At 42.4% G+C, this 17,362-nt stretch overlaps 1 protein-coding gene across 1 annotated transcript in view; it reads left to right on the top strand.

The window, feature by feature from the left end:
- Window positions 1-12,918: 12,918 nt before the first annotated feature.
- Window positions 12,919-17,362, top strand: part of OCA2 (OCA2 melanosomal transmembrane protein) — a 198,625-nt gene continuing 194,181 nt past the window's right edge. The window contains exon 1 of the mRNA XM_062628602.1: window positions 12,919-13,003. The gene's annotated coding sequence lies outside the window, so the exon portion shown is untranslated. The remainder of the gene's footprint in view (window positions 13,004-17,362) is intronic.

Here is a 17,362-nt window from a genome sequence, read left to right as displayed (position 1 = left end):
TGCAGATCACCAAAGATAACTTTTTGTTATGTTATTGGCAGAGGAGCCAATGAGGAAGAGTATGTTGCTCAACCTTGTACTTATAAACGAATAAGGACTGGCTGATTCCGTAAAGACTGGGGTCAGCCTTGGCTGTAACAAACATGGAATGGTGGAACTCAGAATCCTGCATGGGGGTAGCAAAACAACAAGCAGGACTGGAACCCTAAAGTTCCAGAGAGCTAACTTCAGCCTGTTCGAAGACCTACTTAGAGGAATCCCATGGGATAGCGCCCTAGAACGCAAGGGAGTCCAAAAGAGCTGGTCAATATTTAAGCACCGCTTCCTCCAAGCCCAAGACCAGTGTATCCCCGTGGTGAAGAAATCAGGCCAAGGGGGCAGGAGACCTGCATGGATGAGCGAAGAGCTCCTAGTAAATCTTAAACTCAAGAAAGAAATTTTATGGGGGGTGGAAAAAAGGACAGGCCATGTGGGAGAACAATAGGAACATCGTCAGGGTATGCAGGGATACAACAAGGAAGGCCAAGACTCATTTAGAATTGAGCCTGGTAAAGGACATCAAGGACAGCAAGAAGGGCTTCTGCAAGTATGTCAGCAGCAAAAGGAAGATGTGGGGCCACTGCTGAATCAGATGGGTGTCCCAGTAACAAAAGACACAGAGAAGGTGAAATTACTGAATGCTTTCTTTGCCTCAGTCTTTACTACTAAGAATGGTCCTCAGGAGTCCCAGACCTTGGAGCTTAGAGATGAAGGCTGGAGAAAGGAATACTTCCCCCTGGTCATAGATAATTGGGTTAGAGAGAAGGTAGTCAGACTTAACACTTATGAATCTGTGGGCCCTGATTGGATGCACCCACGGTGCTGCTGAGGGATCCAGCAGATGTTGCTCTGTCACTTTCCATCATCTTTGAAAAATCATGGAGAAGGGGAGAGGAGCCAGATGACAGCAGGAAGGCTCATGTTACTGCCGTCTTCAAAGAGAGCAAGAAGGAGGACCCAGAAAACTACCCTCACCTCCATCCCTGGAAGGTGGTGGAACAGCTCATCCTGGATGTGCTACCAAGTATGTAGAAGAAAAGAAGGTCATCAGGAGTAGTCAGCATGGATTTACTAAGGGTAAATCTTGATTGACCAATCTGATAGCTTTCTATAATGACAAGACAAGATGGGTCAATGAAGGGAGAGCAGTGGATGTTGTCTACCTTGACTTCAACAAGGCTTCTGATGCTGTCTCCCACAGCATCTTTGTAGGTAAGCTGAGGAAATGTGGGTTAGATGAATGAACAGTGAGGTGGATTGAGAGCAGACTGAATGGCAGCACTCAGAGGATTGTGATGAGTGGGGTAGAATCCAGTTGGAGGCCTACAGTCAGTAGTGTTGCCTAGGGATCAATACTGAGTCTGATCTTATTCAACTTGATTATCAATGACCTGGATGAAGGGCTGGAGTGTTACCCTCAGCAAGTTTGCTGATGATACAGAGTGGCTGATAGACCTGAAGGCTGTGCTGCTATTCAGTGGCACCTTGATAGGCTGGAGAACTGGGTGGAGAGAAACCTAATGAGGTTCAACAAGAGCAAGTGTAGGGTCCTGCACCTGGGGAGGAAGAACCCCAAGCGCTAGTATGAGTTGGTGAATGACCTGCTAGAGAGCAGTTCAGCTGAGAAGGACCTGGGAATACTGAAGGATGACCAGTTGATTGTGAGCCGGCAGTGTGCCCTTGCGGCCAGGAGGGACAATAGTATCCTGGGGTGCATCAGGGGGACTGTGACCAGCAGGTGAAGGGAAGTGATCCTCCCCCTTGACTTGACCCTGGTGAGGCCACATCTGGAGTGTTGTGTTCAGTGCTGGGCTCCTCAGTACAAGAAAGGCAAGGAGCTGCTGGAGAGGGAAGCAGCCATAAACTAAAACACAAGAAGTTTCACCTCAACATGAGGAAGAACTTCTTTACGTTGAGGGTGGCAGAGCACTGGAACCAGCTGCTCACTGGGGTCATGGATTCTCTCTCTGGAGACATCCAAAACCCACGTGGACATGTTCCTGTGTAACCTGCTCTAGGTGACCCTGCCTTGGCAGGGGGTTGGACCAGATGATCTCCAGTGGTCCCTTCCAACCCTAATGATTTTGTGATTCTGTGATCCACTTTACACACCACCGTAATAATTTGAACAAATTTGAGCTGGTAAAACGAGCCTACTAACATTTAGTTATCATCTATGCCATGGGGCTGTGGCATTTTTGATCTGACAATAAAAGCCCTGAATCTGGACTTTGGCTCCCTGACCTGAAGGGAAAGCTGTCTTTTCCCACCAAAGGAGCTGGTGAGGCTGCCCACATTAAGTCTGCAAACGGGGTCAAGATGAAAGGCTTCCATAAGCCAGAAAAACAAAGGAAAAAAAAATTAAAGTGATTGAAAACAACAAAATGAAGCAGTTCTAAAATGCTGGAGGTGCCTCTGGCCCCATGTGTTGCAGGGGGTCCCCTAGCATAACCTTTCCCACACGCAGCCGTGTGCTTCCACTGCTTCCCCCACCAGGCAGTCTCTGGCCTCAACACATTCTGTTCACACCAGCTGAAGAGGTGGCTGTCCATGAGGCAGTGCTTTGCCAGCAAGTGTTCTCACAGCTCAGCAGGGCTCCCACCCCGCAGCCTTAGGAAAAATGTCCATGGCCAGCACACAGACCCTGAATCCAGGAGGACAGCAGGCATCTTGGCGGGTACTTGCAGTCCTGGGGGACAACCAAAGACAGACGATAAGAAGGACCTCAAGAGCAGGGCTGGCTTAGGGGTGCTTGATCTCCTGTCCCTATCTTACTGGGACAGTGCAATTGGTTGTGGAGCTACCTAATAAACTGCAGAAAGAAAATGACCCCATTGAAAGCCAGCTACCAATAACATTTGGAGAGGGAATGAGGAAGGAGTCCCTTTATCAATCCAGCGTACAGGTCAGTCCCACCCCGAGATAGCAGCACCACAGTCCAGCCAGGGCAGGGAGAGATGGAGGGGAAGCTCTTCTGCATGGCTTTCACATTATTGCAGGTATGGAACAGTATGCACTACTACCTCTGGAGTAGTGTGTCCAGTTCTGGGCTCCTTGGTACAAGAAAGACAAGAGGATTCAGCGGAGGGCAACAAGGATGGTCAGGGGTCCAGGGCATCTCTCTTATGAAGAGAGATTGTGGGAGTTGATCCTGTTCAGTCTAGAGGAGACAAGACTGAGAGGGGATCTCATTAATGCACATAAACACCTCAAAGGTGGGTGCCAGGAGGATGGTGCCAGACTCTTTCCTGTCATGGCCAGCGACAGGAGGAGAAGCAATGGCCATAAACTAAAACACAAGAAGTTTCACCTCAACATGAGGCAGAACTTCTTTATGTTGAGGGTGGCAGAGCACTGGAGCAGGCTGCCCAGGGGGTTCATGAGTCTCTCTCTGGAGACATTCAAAACTCTCTTGGACGCATTCCTGTGTAACCCGCTCTAGGTGGCCCTGCCTTGGCAGGGGCTTGGACCAGGTGATCTCCAGTGGTCCCTACCAACCCTAATGACTCTGTGATTCTGTATTAAACTGAACACTGTCAACAGGGAGGGCAGCATGCACCTCAATCTGATGTAGCTGTGAGCAGTCATGCTGTAAGGCCACAGGTGTTGTGGGGCTCTAGGCTCACCTGGGGTGGAGGATACCACTCATCCCACCACATCAGGCTAACCCAGAGCTGCGGCATTGTCCCAGCACATACAGGGCACTGGCTGGAGCTGCAGAAAGTTGCAAGATGACTCTCACAGCTCAGAAGGGCAGCCTGTCTCTATCCTAAATGATCAACAAGCCCTCATGGTGTCAGGGAGAGCTGTGTATGCAGAGGAGTTGGCATCTGGTTAAGGAAGCTGTTTTTGAAAAGATCCTTTTGAGCCAGTGCAGGTCCACTCTGGGAAAGCAGGCATCTGAAGAGCTCCAGTGTCTTCACTTGCAGTAACTAGTAAAGTTTTCAAGGGTCTTGTCTGCAGTAAGTTTGGCTGTGTCGGGGCAACTTGGCTAGAACACGATGGACAGGATGCCATTGCAGAGTCTATTCTACTTACTAGAAATTCAGTTTTAGAGAAGCTAATAATGAATAGAACATTTCAGGAATAAAAAGTAAATTGACAGGACTCAAGAAATAGTTTTGGGCACCTACCCTGACTGAGGGTAGATGGAGTATCACCACATTATCACCAAAAGGTGTGTAACGAGGTTTTTAAAACTCTCATTGACCAAAATTCATGATCTACCTAGGCTGGGCATTCTAGTGCTTAAGTGTCTCTGAAGTTAGAAAGTAAGAGGGGAGGTCTGGGGTGTCAAGTGCCTTCTCAACTTGCTTTGGATAACTGTGGACAACTGATCATTCCCTTTTATATCTCTGTGGTTTATGTCTTGTAATATTTACTATGGTGTTTTTATCCAGCATTTCCACGTGAGACGTTCCCACTCTTTCTTTTCTCACACTCCTTCACCTCCGTTTTCTAACAGTGCCAGAGATGTGCTTCCCTTTGTACTTTTTTCAGAGAGCATGCTTGTGTTTTAGAGACTATCCAGGAGTACTCCAGCCAAGGCTTGATTCATTAGCAGATTATAATGGACTTTCTGTCACTGAATGCCAATGAAATTCTCCTGGAAGGATAATTGCCCTTTTGGAAACCGCTTCTCCTTGCTGAATTGTTTAGTCTATGGTTCTTACACACTTTAGTCCACTAGTATTGCTTAATCAAGAAATACTTGCAATGTTGCTTGACTCTGACTACAGATAAAGGGACTACACACACTCTTGGCTTTTCTTTCAGGCCACAGCTTCATTTACATGATCATGATACCGAGAAAAGCCAGTACCCAGTACCTGTGTGTGAATTGCCAGTATAGCCCACTCCCAATACACAAAGTTTTGTCCACTACAGGTCCAGGTGGAGACTTTCAGAAAAAGCTCAGACTCTGTTAGACCTCGCAAATCCTGTCAGCATGAGCCTACCTTCAGGTGTAGCTGGAGGTCCTGCAGCCTGTCCTCATAGCTTTCACCTCTGCAGGAAGGAGCTTGGTCTTATTACATAGGAGCCTACTGCCTGCAGGCTGTACCCGCTCCAAACACCCATCCGGTCTGCCGGGTGCCTCTCTATGTGTCTCCCAGCTGTCTGCCCAGTCCTTGTCAGATACACGCCAGCACTGTGAAACTGCTCTTGAAATGAACATTTCACTCTGCTGGGTGTAAATCTGCTTCTTTGCATGCTTGCCATCAACACTGACATTTGGATGTTCACTTCTCCACAGCTCAGTGATCATCTCCAGATAGGGCATCACACAGCTAATTCTTCTGCTGCATAGCAAGTCTGACCACACTTGCAAAAGGGTGTGTGAAAGGAGACTGGCCTCTCCTTTGAGGGTATCAGGCCAAAGGAGCCACAAACAAGAACAAGGACAAACCTGACTGCCGCATGACAGGGGAGAGCAGGACAAGAACAAACACGGTCAGTTGCACTAACTGATAAGGATGTGTGGATATGGGAATGCTTATTTTATCGGTCAGGAGGATAAGGAATAGGAGGGATACAAACACACAGAGCCCTGAAATCTGAGCAATTAGTGTTAACAGACAAAATAACCAGAAATAAAGGTGGTCAGTGTCATCAGTACAGTCAGTCACAGTAATTGACAGGCTAGCAAGAATCTGCAGGCAAAATAGGACTTTGTGGCTGATAGAGGTGCAAACCTGAGGGTCCACAGTGTTGGAGGGGGTGGGTGGGATTGTGCCCCCAATGAAGGACACACCGGGTGAAGGGAAGCAAAGAGGGACAGAGGAAGCAGACACAAATAGGTATAAAGGGGGCTGGTCATGTGTAAAATGGGGCTGGAGTAGTAGGGGTGTTTGGGGACACGTCTCTTTAACCTGTAGCCACTGGGGTGGGACTGGCCATGCCTGTGTCCTGCGTATGTCCATGTCCATGCATGTCTCTGGGATGCACACACAGCTTGGCCACTGGTCAAGTGGGAAGAGGCAGCCACATCACAGCCCCTGGTGCAGGCTTCAACAGCTGGGCAGGAGGGTCCCTGGCCAGGGTGGCTTAAAGAGGTGGCCACACTCTTAACATCCCTTAACAATATTGTAATAGGCATAAAACATCTCACTCAATCTTGTCACTTTGTCAGACGGCCCTTCTATTAGCTTCATTTTGGCCATGGACCTGTTCTTTAGTTATTTAAAGGGATGCTTTAAAGTCAATGTGGTAAAACAAATGAAAATCTTGAGAAGCAGCAGAACGAGGAAGGACATGTGGAGGTGCCTAACTCAAAAAGTTTTTCCAGTTTAGGAGGGACATTCACACTTTCCTGCAGCTTAAATTCCACCTCATTTAAGAAGTCTTTTTAGTTTATTTATAAAAGGATGCTACAAATGAGGGGAGAGTATCAAAAGCCATAGTGAAACATCCCTGTCCCATCTGTTAACTACCAGGTCAAAGGATTAGAATGGTTTCATTTGAATGGTTCATCATTTGTGCCTGACAAATCACGTGTTCATCCACAAATGTCAAGCATATCAGAACAAATGTCAGAAAAATTTTCACTTGCAACATGGAAGGAACTTACGCAAAACAGGTCAGTTTCTGCCGCTAAAGAGCATATTTCTTCAAAGTAGTGGTGAAACACTTTACATGGAAGGATTAATTCAAAAGTCTGTCTTCTAGGGAAACAAAGCACAACTTCACCTACTTGTTCATTTTTCAGTTTCTCCCCTTTTGGACCTCTGAAATGGCATGCTGGTTTGGGAAGAATTATTAACTGTCATATCTTGGCCACAAGTCAAACTCTTCATAAGGAGAGAGAAGGGAGAGCAGTCTGCTATGGCTGCAAGCATCCCAATTTCACGCATTTTGAGTTTACACTTCCTTGGATTTCATTTTCCTAGATGAATTGCTGCTAAACAGAGCACCAAAGCTCAGCTGACAACCAAGACCGAATGGATTGGCGCCACTGATAAAGTTGTCACAGTGAAAAAAGATGTACTCCTGTGCTGGACTTCACTTTCTGGAAGTGCTGTACCCCATCCCTATTAAGGCTTAGCATCAGCAGTGAGTGTATGCAACTGCCCAATTAAGAATTAAGAATTAAGTTTCTTTTCATTTAACACTGACCTGTTCACAAAAGAGAATCCTAGAGGATTTTGCATTACATCATGCACGTGACTCCACGTCCCCTGTGCAGTCTTTTCAAAATGCTTCTTCTGAAACCTTTTTCAGGTCACGATGTCAGTGCACCTCAGCCGAACTCACTGCACAGAGCTGAGTAAAGACGTTGAGAGTCAGAAACAACTGGAACAATTCTGCTCTCTGTTTCTGTGAGATCTTTGCACAATTATACTCACTGGCCACCAGACGACCAAACACAAAGCTTAAGCACTTTGCCTTCCAGATATCCCGTCAACATTCACACTTCAAACATGCAAATCAGAAGAATCAATAGAAAAACTTTTCCACCAATCTCACACCCTTGAACCCCAGTTGAACAAAAGAATCATGTCACATGTTTTAATTAACACCATAATTTTTAACTGAAATACTTGTTGGGAGATTAACCTCAATAGGCAACATCTAGAGGAAACTACGCATCTGTACATTTTCTTTAATGAGTGAAAACATTTTATCAATGAGATCCCATATTTTTTTTTCTAGAAGAGGGCTGCATGGTTTAGTTTTGCACATAGTGTGCTGATAAAGCTGCTTACAGGCGAGGCAAGTACCTATATATGCTGTCCTGAAGACTTCTTTGACTAGCATGATGTCAAGAAACAAATACGATGATTATGATTGTGAGTATATTGAGTCCCTGATAAGACTCAATGAGCTTCTCTCTTTATTAACAGGTTGGTTTTAGAAAATCAGGAATTTATCCAGGGATAACATGGGAAGGGATTTTTCTCTCTCAGTCTTCTGCAATTTCATAGTGTTAAAGCTTTATAATAAATCAAACCATCATCTTTGGTTTTACAGGGAAGTAACATATGGAGAAGGGAAAGGAGGACCAGAAATCCGTTCCTCATTTGCAAGGCTGAGTTCTTTTCATCAGACTAGGAATTTGCATCTAAAATCAAATGAAGAGAGAACAAAAAATTTTTTTGACCACTTGGAACAATGGTTTTTCAAGAACAAGAAGTGACTACTCAGGAACACTGTAAATGAGGCCACAGGTAAATGTAAAATGATGTCCAAGACTTTTGCTAGGATGGGAAAGCAAAAAAGTAGTCTTAAAAAACTTTTATGTGATTCACTAATTAATGACAAAAACTGCTTCCTTACATAAAGGATACTTACTTTTTGATTTTCTTAGAAGAAAAAGTCTGACATTCTTTCTCTTTCCTCAGCGTTATACAACTTCTCCATGGTATAGTAGTTCATATGCTCCTGAAATGGGGTTTGAAGTTCAAGAATGACAATTGAACTTGGTCTCAGCACTTGGACTTAAGGCATTTAGCATGACTCACCCTTGAAAATCTGACTACAGATCTCTTTGATCAAGCTGGATGCCTACGTGGCTCCAGAGAAGGACAGCAGAAGACCACATGAGCACTTCTGTGATAGATTCTCCACTCTTTACCCTGAGGGGAAATTCAATTCAGCAGCAAAGATGAAAGGTTGCTTAACTCTTAATTCTTGCTTAATTCTTGGGGTTTGCATGTTTTTTTAAGACTCAGAAAAGACTCAGCTTTTTTCATAGACAGAGAAAATCTAGAGGACAGGGCACAGGCCTTAATTTCAGAATCATCAGACATGAGAGACATTCATTGCACAGCATTCATTGCAAGAGATCTCCAGCACTTAATAGAGGCCTCTAGAGGTAAAGAATTTCAAACCTTGGTCAGTTTAACAACAAATAGGTAGTTTCACCAATATTTTGAAATATCAAGTATGTCTCAAGAAGCTTACCTCATAAGCACAGTTAATATGTAAGCTTACAGAAGCTGGAATAGAACTCACATGCTAAATAAAATGAAACCACTCTGAGTTGTAAAATGTTACAATATTTGCACATACCTATCCTAATAACCAGGGAAGAAATGGTATGACATTACCTTCTACTGGATTTTAAAGTAAAATATTAGTGCTCTGGCACAACTAAATCTTGTTTTCCTACTTTGAAAAACTAGTGCATACACTGTGTAGCAAACACACCATACGTGCCTGAATGCATCTTGACTTCAACCGGTTATTCAAACAGGCTGCTCTGGATGTTTTGTCATCAAGCCTTGTACAATGATCTCATTTTCTCCGAGACAGCGTGTTATAAGAGTGTCATCATACACTTACTCACATGCAAATACTGGAAGACATCTGTCCCTTACACTTCCTCAAAAGCAATTTTTCCCCCCCTGGTGTCCAAGAACAAATTTACCTTTACTGACAACAGTAGCTTTCTCTCTGCAGTCTTTTCTAGATGTGATTTCATAACCTACTGGCATTTTTTGCATGCCTTTTTTTTTCCATTGCAGATTCTTCTGCAAGTGTTATGTATGATGCTCCATGTAGTAAATCACTACCATGTTAAATGCATTATTTTCAGGCATTATTTGAGGCGTATGCTATGTACCACTTTCTCTAGTACAAATACACGTTACCTTGCTATTTTTCTTTTATTTACTAATGGAATTAGGGAAGCAAAACAACTTTTATTAACAATATAAGAAAATCCGACGACATTGAGTCCTCAGCTTTCACACTTTCTATGCCCAGCGTACTCATGGAATGAATGAGAATGTCACAAACACACATATGAGCGAAGCAAAGGCCACAGCACTTCACATGGAAATAATCTGCCATTAATTTGAAGCATTTCTGACAATTCCATTGTCAGTGTGTATGCTGGAGTATGGTCTTCAGTGTCCTGTTCACTGCTGACATTAATGAGCCTCCTCCAGCCTTTCAGTGTTCATCTGGATCTTTTTGCTGACACCTCACTTTCTGCCTTTCAATGGTAATTTGTAAGCCTGCCTGCCCCAGCCATGCAATGGTTGTATTCTCCCCTCTGCCTCTTCCCCTCAGCCGTCCTCTGATTGCCTTTCTAGGCACAGACTTTTTAAAGAACTGACTGGACCCACTGTATTGATTTAGCCTTTATACTCCGGCCTCTGTATTAATATCTGCATCTCTATAACCCATAAAGCCGTTCCCATACTTTGGGTTTCTGCCACAGTTTTGGTCAAGGCATAGTTGCTGGCCCTACAGCTCTTGGAAATGAGCCCTATCTGATTTGACACACTTTTGCTGAAATTCCTATTGCTCTTGCTTCATGGAGCTAGGAGAATAATAATATGCACTAGATGCATTTTCCTTCCATTTCTCATCTTGCTCAGACACAGACATCAGCCTCAGTTTCTCAGAACATAACTCAGGATACTGAAGTCATCTGGTGTCTTCTTCTGAACTATGGAGTCTTCCACGATCTGTTCAGCTTCAATTTGCACAGGATCTGCAAGTAACTTTCTGAAACCCCTTTCTATCATAAGGTGCCCATCTGCTTCCCATTTTTGTTTGGTCCCATGCATCCTGAGTGTCTTGAGTTTGCCTTTGTCTGTTTTCCCTAAGGATACCTTACCTCCTATTTTTTATGCTGGGCAACATTTTTCTGCTGCTGCAGACTGGTGAGAATCACTTCAGTTAATCTCTTCAGTACACTCATCCGGGTAGGCTTGACTCTTGCAGGCTTTTTATAACCTGGGAGGGAAATGCTGAAGCTTCTTCCAGCCTGGGGATGTATGCAGCTTTCGAAAGCCTGGAAGAACACAGCAAGTCCATGTCATCATGTAGAACTTGTAGTTTCTGTGGGCACAGCAGACTCCAGGTTACCACTAGAGTGCATGGAGTTGCTTATCTAACATGTGAACTTCACAGGAAATGTTTCTTTATACTTCTTAGGATTTCTGCCTGGCCTTACACTCTTAATCCTGTTGTCTCAGTGACACTGCACAAGTTTTGATGGAAATGTAGGTTAAATGAGTTAATGGGTGTTTAGTGAACTCTTATGGCAAAAAAATGTCTGCATCCCTTTGAAGTGTGCCCTCCTGAAATACTACAATTTCTATGCAGATCAGCAATGTCTTATTCACTCCTTACCTTGTTTTCTGTCTTCTGCATTTTACATCATCTGTATAGAAGGAAACTTACTATTTTTCTGTATTTTTGAAGCATCTCCTGCTTTGGGATCCTCAGCCATGGCTGAAGCATCTAAGCAATAGAAACACAAATACATTATTTTAAAGTTGGAGGTGAATAATTTATCTTAATAAAGAGATTCTTCTTTTGTACCAAATATGCTTTGAAAGGAGAATTGGGATCACCTGTCTGCATAAAATTGGATGGGAGGACACCTGTATATTTATAATCTGTCTATAAATTAATATTTTCATGGAAATTATATTTTCTATGATTAAGAAGGCTTGTCTCACTGGCAGGTCTACTATGACACTAGAGCAGTCATGGAGTATGTGTCCTTTGATACTGAGTATAGGTATAAATAGATTTATATTCACAAAGCATGAGCAGGCACTTCCTGAGATACAGAGGTGTAAATAATGTCCTAGGGTCTACGATGTTGTCACCTTGGTGTTTGCAGACAATCAGACTAAACTGGAACCTATTTTTACAATAAAAGAGCATCTATTAGATACGCTTTATAGCCTAGGTGAAAAAAAATCCCCAAAGTTTGAAAAGCATACTTTTGGACAATTAAGTAACTCCAGCAACAACACAAATGGAGCAATTCAACAGAAACTGCAAAATGGTCTACCTTAGTGCATTTCCTCACCAGGCTCATAGAGTAAGCACCTCTCTCAGGAATAAGGTAAAAGAGACAGGCAATGGATGTGCATTCATGATGCACATCAAATGGAAACATTGGAGATAACTATTGATGACCTTCTGGGTAATCCTGAGGGAGCTAGAAGTGTTCATCTCTTCCTTGAATCTTAGAAGGTCAAAAATGGTTATTCATCTTTCAAGAACAATTGCTTCTTCAGAAAGTCTCAGATAGCAAAAACCATCATTACCGCTTAATGTCATGAAGTTCTTCAAGGCAAAATGTCAATAGCGTCATTCTTTTTTTTGAAGAATGAATTTCATATTACTTGCCTTTGTCTTATTTTGCTTCTTGCTATCATACTAATGTAGCATCTGTTTCCTTAGTTGACATAAAATGTATGGGGAATATAGATTATATTTTATCATTTTTTGTCTGATATTGGCAAAAAAGAGTTTGGGTGGTGTGGTGCTTAATCAACATTGCAGTGAGTACCGCAGTGTAATTTGTAAATCTTTGAAATTACAGAATAAAGAATGAGAATGAGTGTTGGTCAGTATAATATTTTTTAGTACTTTCTGATGGCAGAAAAAGGGAGTTTTCACTCTCCTTTCAAATACAGGCAGTTTTTCATAGTGAGAACTATTAAATCTGCTCTTTTATAACTTCTGTGGCAGTTTCATAACAGTACTTCTGCTCTGTTTTCTTCTTGCTTCCTGCCCAAACTCAGGGCAGTGCCTGAAGTGTCTGCTCAGTGAAGCTAATAGTGATCAGCGTGCTCTTTCTCTTCTGCCTCTTGTTACATCTATCTCAGGCTTCAGAAGAGCTGTGTTTGGGCAGGGAGTAACGGGTGCTGGGAGTAAGTCAAGTGCTAGTTCCTCACTGAGGTCACATGATGGCAAATCTGGGAATTCCTGCCTCATTTATGAGTGTGCACAGGATACAATGTCACTCTCTCCCCATCCAGAGATGCTTACTCCAAAGAACTGAGCTGAATTCCATAGCGACAAGGTCATTTACCCAAATAAACTCTTTCTTCAGAAAACACCAGGCATCTTGCAGCTCCCTCAGCTGAACCAAGTCTCTTTTTCTTTCAACATCTGTGATTTTTTTTTATTTTTATTTTTATTTGATTTAATTTCAGAGGTTTTTATTTTCAAACAAAAGAACTGCTTCAGGAATTCTTCAAAAGAGCAGGTAAAATGCAACTTTTCTACAAGAAATGTTTTCTAGAATAGCTTGTTGTAATTCAGTTATCTTGAGGGGATGAGTTTTAATATATGCAATAAAATATTACATATTAAAAGTTAGTCAAACTTTGCAAATAGCGCAGGATCTCTCAACCGCATTTATGTATACCTGAGCATTCAGCTTTTTAAAACATCAGTGAGACACATTGAGTTACAGTGTTTAATGGTTCTTTTAGTTACATTTCCTTTTACTTTTACATTTCCTTTTACTTTTACATTGTTGCAAGCACTAACCTTTCCCAGAATATTTAATATTTAAAAGATTGTTTTAACTTACGTTAGATTGTAGATTCTTTCAGGACTCAAACTTACTTGTATTTTTAATGGATATTTTTTGCCTCTCTTATTTAATTTATGTACAAAGCAAATGCTTCAGGCTTACTTTTGGGGCTAGATAATTCTGTAAAATATGAACCTTCATGTTCAAAAAGTGTGTTTAGGTCTCTGTGTTGAGATAAAACATTGTGTTGTGGAGTGAATTCCTGTCTGAAGTAAAATGATTTAATGAAAAATGAATGCAGCAGGCATATACTCCCATTCCTTTTCAACAATTTTACTCATGTTGGCTGTATTTGTAACAGGCTGTTGTGATTTTCCAGTCATCTTGCTGGAGCAGTCTGCCAGCAGGAGAGCAGTCGCAGACCAACAATGGACTTGCCTGTTGTGCTCAGCCCTGCATTTGTGGCAGGTCTAAGAGGGTGAAACTGTCTCACCACTTCCCAAGATCTTGAGATTTTACAGATTAGGTGTGAACATTTGGCTTTCAATGAAACTTAAGGCAAGAGGTTGGGGGATTAGTCATTTAAATGTTGCTATATATTTTTTATGGGGAATATTCGTATGTATATTTTTGAAGATAAAATCTATTACATATAGATGTAATACAGATGTGGAAGAGCTGCAGCTTTCAAGAGGTATGGTTTAGCTGAAGTATAGGGATATTTTCGTGCTTCTTAATATACTCATAGGTGGAAAACAGACTCTTATTTTCTACCTGAACTCTCATAAAGAAAAGTTGGTCTTCTCATATACTGCCATCAGAATTCCTGGTAGTTTCACAACGGGAACTCCTGAATTGCTGCAAAAGCTTAGCTTTCAATGCAGACCTTTATCTATCAGTAGGAGGCTAATTTGGACCTCATCAGTTCTCTCCTGAAGCATCCATATGCTTTCCTCTGAGTTGAGCAGGTCACCATGAGTTAATCTTAAACATCACAGGAACAAAGAAGGGAAACATGGATGACAGAATTACTGAAATTTAGGGCTGAACAGATCCTGGTGAGTTAATGAGAAGAATTGCCTGGCTTATAGGTTTTTTTTACAGCAAAATCTAGGAGGAGAAATAGTTCCTCACCACAAGCCTTTAGGGAAGATCTCTCAGCAGAAAAAGAGGAAAAGAAGGAAAACGTAGGCTTGCGGCCATGTGAAACTGTTGAGGGACACAGCACAGTGTTAGTCTAAGGGATGTGCTTACGTTTTTCCCTTCAGAAGGTGTGTTAAAATAAGCTACAGCCTACTAAGAGAACTGAGGAATTTAAACTTTTGCCCTCTTTTCCATTAATAGAGAAATAACATACAAAACAGATAAAATGTATCATATAAGAAGAGCCTTGTTAGTCCGAGACAATGCAACAATTATTTCTACACGGTTTCCCAATAACAGTAGCTGTAGAAATACTGAGAAAAAACCTCCACAATATAATGAATATATTTTTTTTTCTTTCTGTGACTGGGTGCTCTTGCCAAATCACATTTTCCCCTGAGGATTAACTTTGAACTGCCAATTAAAAGTTATTGCTAAATCCTGTTACAGCAGAAAGCCTTCAGGTTATTATTGTTAAGATTTGGCCGTCGTCTCTCTCACAGAATAGATTAAACTGCTGGGGGTTTGGTAAATTACTTCTGTAGAATAGCTACATAGCCATTATATGTTTTAGGGGAAGGATGGCAACTGTATTCAGCTAGGGTTACTTTATTCAATTAAAAACAAAGGGAAAAAAAAGTGAAATTGAGACAAGAGCAAATATTACCACATTGTGTTAATAGTGCAATAAATTTTGCCTATTTGATACAGTGATGACCTGGTTTCTTCTTCAAGAGCGTTACAAAACCCCATCAGCCAGTCCTACTTACAAAAGAAAATTATTACTTAAGTCTGTGTACCAAAGGTTGGATGACTTTTCCTACAATTTTTGGGCAAAGAGCCATAATATTGCAAAAATCCTACTATTTTCCACTGTGTGTCTCACTGCTTTGAGCAGGGACAAATTGAGCATTATCTTAGAAACCACCATGTGGTAATGGTTGGCAGATGTTTGCTTTTTTAATGTGGTCACTGTAGGATCATCATCTGCTCTAAAATCTGTGTGTCCAGCTAGGAACAGATCAAACAGGAAAGAGGAATGAACCCACTGATATTTCAGTTTGGCAGAGAGAAGAAAGGAAACAGTCTGTGTCCATTAGAAAAGCTGTATAGGGCTGCCAAAACCATTCATTAACTCTAAGTGCAAGGTTCTGCACCTGGGCCGGGAAATCTCAAGCACAAACTATAGGCTGAGTAGAGAGTGGGTTCAGAGCAGCCCTGAAGAGAAGGACTTGGGGGTGTTGGTTGATGAGAAGCACAACATGACCCAGCAGTGTGTGCTTTTGCTGTGCAGAAGCCTAGAAAGCCAACTGTATGCTGGGCTGCATTGAAAGGAGCATGACTCTTCCCCTCTATTTGCTCTTGTGAGACCCTACCTGGAGTACTGCATTCAGCTCTGAGACCCCCAGCCTAAGAAAGACAGACCTGCGGAGGAGGGCCACAAGGATGATCAGGGGGCTGGAGCACCTCCCATACGAACACAGACTGAGAAAGTTTGGGCCTTTCAGTCTGGAGAAGAGAAGGCTCTGGGGAGACCTTAGAGCAGCTTCCGGTACCTAAAGGGGCCTATAAGAAATCTGGAGAGGGACTTTTTACAAAGACATGTAGGGATAGAACAAGGAGCAATTGCTTTAAACCAAAAGAGAGGAGATTCAGCTTAGACATTAGGAAGAAATTCTTTACTGTGAGGGTGGCGAGGCACTGGTGCAGGTTGCCCAGAGAAGCTGTGGCTGCCCCATCCCTGGCAGTGTTCAAGGCCAGGTTGAACAGGGCTTTGAGCAACCTGATCTAGTGGTTACACTTATTATTACAATTATTAATTTAATTTAGCATAGAAAATTGATCTGCAAAATGTCTGTTTTAATTACATAAACCATCTTGGCATGATAAGCCCTATAACTTGTAATTTCAAAATTGACAAGAGCATTGATTATTCTTTTTCAAGGGGCTGGCCTATGATTTCTCTGGTTGCTTAGCAAAAAGGGACAGCAGGGTTTTTCTGTTTGTTTCATTGGTTATTTTTATTTTTATTTTATATTTTATTTTTTTTTTATAATTTATTTTTCCCTGTACTACTTCCCAGCTACCGAATTCTACTTTTAGCCCAACAAAACTGCTTTCTGCTAACACAGCTGTGATGCTGTAGCTTGCAGCTCAGCCACCAGAGGCTTGGATGTGGGGAATGAGCTAGTGCCTCATTCAGCTACTGCCATAGCTGGGCTGCAGCTCTCAGCAGCTTCACAGAGAGTGCCTGCAAAGAGCTCTTCTCCATCAAGATTAGAGTTGGTGCCATAATTTTTCACCGATGTATATAATGACCCCTGAGCAAGGTTTAGTCAAATATAATGGAGAGAACTTGGCCATAGTGGGGTACTCCAGGGCTGCCCTAAATCCAAAGGCTTGCTCTGGTCTCAGGCCTTACACTTGACGGTGTAGTATTTTCCATTGTCCATGGGAGCATTTGTTAAATATCTCATTTTTTTACCTGTCTTCAGACCAGGAGGACTTGAAGCATCCATTTTCCCCCCAGTCCAGCAGCAGTAAGGCAATATGGTTAAATGAGTTCTTTTGGATCTGTGGGTTCCTGATTATACGGATTTGTTAATTACTCTGCAGGGAGGTGGCTGTCCCATAAGGCATGAGGTACAAGTGTGATGTATTTTGTGTTCTGTGGGGAGCAGCAGCAGGGAGAGCACAGCAAAGTGCCTCTTCCAGCTGCACGATGCAGGAGCTGCTTCAGCAGGGGTGCTGGGAAACTTGCTGGAAAGGATTTTGTTTGAAACTAAATCAAAACAGAAATACAAATGTGACAGTCCATATTCCTTGAACAGCAAAGGGTGTTTATGGAAGATTTTCTCTCTGAAAGAGTTTATCTTTCAGAGTAGTAATGAAACACAGCAATTTGCAATAGCTTGTCATAGAAATACATTTTTGTTACGGCTT

Source organism: Pezoporus occidentalis, unplaced genomic scaffold, assembly GCF_034315485.1.
Source record: "Pezoporus occidentalis ecotype Australia unplaced genomic scaffold, CSIRO_AGI_Poc_V1 ctg32, whole genome shotgun sequence".
Lineage (NCBI taxonomy): Eukaryota > Metazoa > Chordata > Aves > Psittaciformes > Psittacidae > Pezoporus > Pezoporus occidentalis.
Note: the sequence above shows the minus strand (reverse complement) of the source record. Positions and strands in the feature narration are given on the sequence as shown.